Here is a 4,556-nt window from a genome sequence, read left to right on the forward strand (position 1 = left end):
CCCGGACCGGGGCACGAACCCGTGTCCCCTGCATCGGCAGGCGGACCCTCAACCACTGCGCCACCAGGGAAGCCCCCAGGCAAGTGACTTTTATACTAAGCATAACTCCAGGTCTTCAATCCTCACTTCCATCTACCCACACCTCCTTTTATCATCATTTCGTGAAAAGGTGCAATTCATTTCACATAGAAAAGACTCAGTAACTGTGTGCTATACAGGGAAACAATCACACCCACAGAGTCCGCTTTTCTGTGGATTTCCCCTCCTGGAGAGAACGTGTCCCCCCTATCTTGTCCCCCCACCTGGAATGTGTCCTCCTTATCGCTCAGTTCCTGCAGTCTGTGGGCCACAAGCCAGTAGTACTTCCTGAAACTCTCACGATCGCTAGGACATTTTCAAGCCACTTCCAGGCTGTCTTCAGACTTGCCAAAATCGCTGCCTGCCCCCCTTACCCCACCCTGAAACTGCAGTTCCATCCAAACCTGGGGCAAGGTGGGCTCTGAGAGATGGAGCCTCTTTTCCCCTTGCACTTGAGAGCTGTCTATCTCAAGTGTAAAGCAAGTTGAATATTTCTGTTGAATTTTTTTAACTCCAGGGATTCAAACGTGTTCCCTAAGAGGCAGCTCAGTGAAGTAGAAAGAGCACTGAATCAGCAGTCCAGAAAACGTGGTGGTTTCATGTCCTGGGTCTGCCTCTGTGTGATCTAGAGCACACAGGGTCTTAACCTCTCTGGGTTGGACCAGAAGGTCATCACCTTTAACCCTAAAAAACCCATGAGTGTGTTTTTCATCCTAACAGTACGGGTTCTATTGACCAATATATGGTTTTATCTCTTGGGAGAAAACAGTTTGCTGATACAGCAGGTGTCTGAGAGTTCTGCCTGCGGAATTGTCATCAAAGCAAGACAGAGTCCCACAGTTGTCGGCTGCCCAATAAGGCTCCACGGAAATACCTAATACAATGAGGTGTTTCTTTGATGTTTCTTGGTCTCAGTCTTTGCTTGACTCTTGGAGCTTTGTTTCTATGAAGGCTTTTCTAGCAAATAAGAATGTTTATATCGGTAAGTCCTAAGGCATTATTTAAGTTCAACAAATAGCACTTTTGAGTGGAAGCAGATTTGAATGGCTAGAATTTATTTGCCTGTGCGATGATAATTAGCTGTATAATTCACTTCTTTTTCAGGTTAGTACTGAAATCCTATGTCCCTGGACTGGGATTAGATTCCCTAATGATTCAAATGGCTGTTCAGAGATTATCTCCACTTCACTGTGGAGACGGGCATCTGAAGGATACTTTCCCTCGATTCTTGAATATGAAGTAACAGCACTTACAAATCATTCATTAAATAACCATTTAGCTATCAAGGTCATGAAACAAAGGACTCAATCAATCTTTTAAAGATAGGCTTTTTTTTTTTTTTTTAAGCAACATTCATTGTCATTATCATAACTACTTCTGCTAACAGGAGGGGGAAACATCACCACCTAGTTTATTCCTGCCAAGCAGTAAGTTGCTTCAGCAAGTTCTCTATTCAGAATGCAAAGGTTTTACTAAGTCAAAGAGACTTAGTAAAAGGTGACAGGTGACTGGGGGTGATCTCTGCTTTGAATTCCAGGAGATGGCTGCCCTGTCTCCGTTGCCTCAGGTGGGTTGATCTGGGGACAGATTCCCCAGTGAGCCTGCCCTGCCTGTTCTTTTGTTCCTGGAGCAGCAGTCCAGAGCTGCTCGTGACGCTGGTCCTGGGCAGGGAGAAAACACTCTCTCTCCATCAACACGTATCAGGCAAAATAATCGGATATCAATTACTTGGCTGAGTGAGGATGATATAATTGAACTTGACAGTATGGCTTGCTCAATGTCTGTAGCTTTGGGTTGGCATTTATCTAGTCCTGCAGCAGCAAGCTCTTTTCCCATGAACGGCTGTTAATTAGAATGCTTTTGTTTTCCTTGATGGATTGATAATTCTCCCTCTTACATTTAAAAATAATTTTAAAAGTTCCTTTCCTCGGGAGAGATGGCATAAACTGAAGGGGATAGTGGTAAAAGTCAGGCATTGGATGTTTCTAACGCAGGATTTTTCTAACAGCAGTTTTCTAATGCTATTAATCTAGAAAGGCTCCAGACACTTCACAGTGGCGTTTCAAGGGATCCCACCGTCTGCCTATGTCTCAGGCTCAGTGAATTACTTAGCAATGCTTTTAGGAGGCAGATTCGGACATTGCGCTGCTGCTTTTATATTTTCCACATGCTATGTAATTGACTAGGGTAGTCACCCTCCTCTTCTTCTAATGTAGGATCCAGTGGGTCCCCAGGTACTCATGCCACATGCCAAGATGACGTGATAAATCACCTATGTTTACTCTGGCCTCTTCTTCGATCTCACAGAAAACTTGGGGGACTAAGGAGCTACAACTTGTTGGCCCGTTTTCTCCTCTGTTCTTTTCCTATAAGAAATGGTATTTTAGTGGGCTTAATATGTGCCAGGAACTACTTCAAGGGCTTAACATGCATTCACTCCTTTTATCCTCACCACAGCCCTACTGGGTAGAGACTATCATGGTTCCCATTTTGGTGGGGGGGAGTAGGGCACGAGGCACGTGGGATCAGGGATTGAACCCGTCTCCCCTGCATTGGAAGCATGCAGTCTTAACCACTGGCCCGCCAGGGAAGTCCTTGACCCCATTTTAAAGATGAAGTAGTTGAGATACAGAGGGTCGAAGTAACATATCCAATTTCATAGTAGATGGCAGGGTCAGGATTCAAACCCAAGCTCTCTGACTCCAGTGCCCATGGTCTTTACCATTTCATGAACTGAAATTAGTGAGCAGACACTAAATTCCAGCCATGTGATGACAGTAGGAATATCAGTGATATAAAGATCCTTGGGGAAAAACCATATATATGGTCTTAAGCATTCAGGTCATTTGCCTCTAGAGATTGCTTTAGTTTGCACTAAAAAACAAGAACAGAAAAAGACAAAACAAAACAAAACAAAAAACTGAAAACAAAGCTAGACTGCATTGCTCGGTCCTTGAAATCTACCCTCTACCCTCAGCCCAGATCTTCTGCTACCTGCTTATCTGGGAGGCTCACATCTCTTCATAGTTGTAAACTGTATCTTCCACACTCAAGTCAGAACGCATCCTTTCTCCAGATGGGTTCTTTCCATCAGATGCACAGGCAATCCTGACTCCCTCCCCTCTTTCCTGACGGGCTGCTGGCTTTCTCTCCCACCTTAACTTTCTGCAAACTAAATATCTCATCTCATATGCTCCCTTTTTCTTTGATTATCCACGGTTTATCCCCAACCTAAATAGAAAGAAGCCCAAACGCTAACCACTCAATCCAGGGTAACTGAGGGTCGCATGTTGGCGTCTATGACCCAGTTGCCTCTCTGCCTTCTGGGTGTCCTTGGTCTACCTGCCCCACTGCCTCTCCCATCTGCAATGCAGATGCCCTGGGGAGGTCTATAAAGGGAAAGAAAAGCTGAGCACAACCAGAGACCAGGAGGGGCCTCTCTAAATGGAAAATTAGGACATCTTCCCAAGTCTATGACATCACTGTTGCCATTAAAGAACAACCAACTCTTGTCCAGAATCTCAGGCAGGAACTTGAGTGGAGTTTCTAGAGCATGACACAGGAATCTCATTTAACTCAGACAAATAGGGGCAAACCTAGACTAAATCAGAGAATGTTTAAAGGAATATATGTCTCACAAGCAATGTCAACTTACTGTATTTAAAACTGAATTTGTCATTTCCAGCTAAAACACCTGCTTGCCCCCCAGTCTTTGCATCCGCTGGCTTCCTTGATTTCTCTTTTCCTTTACACCCCATCAGTGGGTCCCACCAGTGCCACTTCTAACATGTACCCTAAATGCTTCCATTCACTCCCATCTCCATTTCCACTTCCCTCGTCTGTGCCACCATCACCCTCACTTGTACTCGCCCACCTGCCTCCTAACTGGTCTCCCTATTTCTCTTTGCCCCTCCACATCCATTCTCCACACAACAGCCAGAACAATCTTTTGAAAACATGTATTGGATCCCCTGACTACCCTGTTTAATGCCCTTCAAAGTCTCCCGACTGCACGTGAAATAAAACTCAAACTCCTTGCAGGGCTCTGCAGTTCTGGACGCCACTGACTTTTCTGACCTCATTACACGCCAATCTCTGACTTGGTCCCCAAACCACAGCCACACCAGACTTTGTCTCCTCGTTGCCCTCAACTGTGGGCCCTGCACTGGCTGTTCCCTTGGCCTGGAAGACTCTTCTGCAGGAACCCACGTGGTTGGCTCCACATCATTCATGCCTCAACTCAGATGGTATCTAGAAAATCTCAACGTGCTACAGACTTGAACAGCGTTGGAGGGCAGTATGTTTCCTAACTGAGCTCCGAGTGAGTCTAAGAATTCACCGATGAACGCAGCTGAAGAGCATCTATGCAGACAGGCCTTCTCTGACCTCCAGTCTAAACTATCCAATGTTTATGAAGAAGATGTGGTACGTATACACAATGCAATATTACTCAGCCATAAAAAAGAATGCAATGATGC

Source organism: Neophocaena asiaeorientalis, unplaced genomic scaffold (genome assembly GCF_003031525.2).
Source record: "Neophocaena asiaeorientalis asiaeorientalis breed wild unplaced genomic scaffold, Neophocaena_asiaeorientalis_V1.1 scaffold14, whole genome shotgun sequence".
Lineage (NCBI taxonomy): Eukaryota > Metazoa > Chordata > Mammalia > Artiodactyla > Phocoenidae > Neophocaena > Neophocaena asiaeorientalis.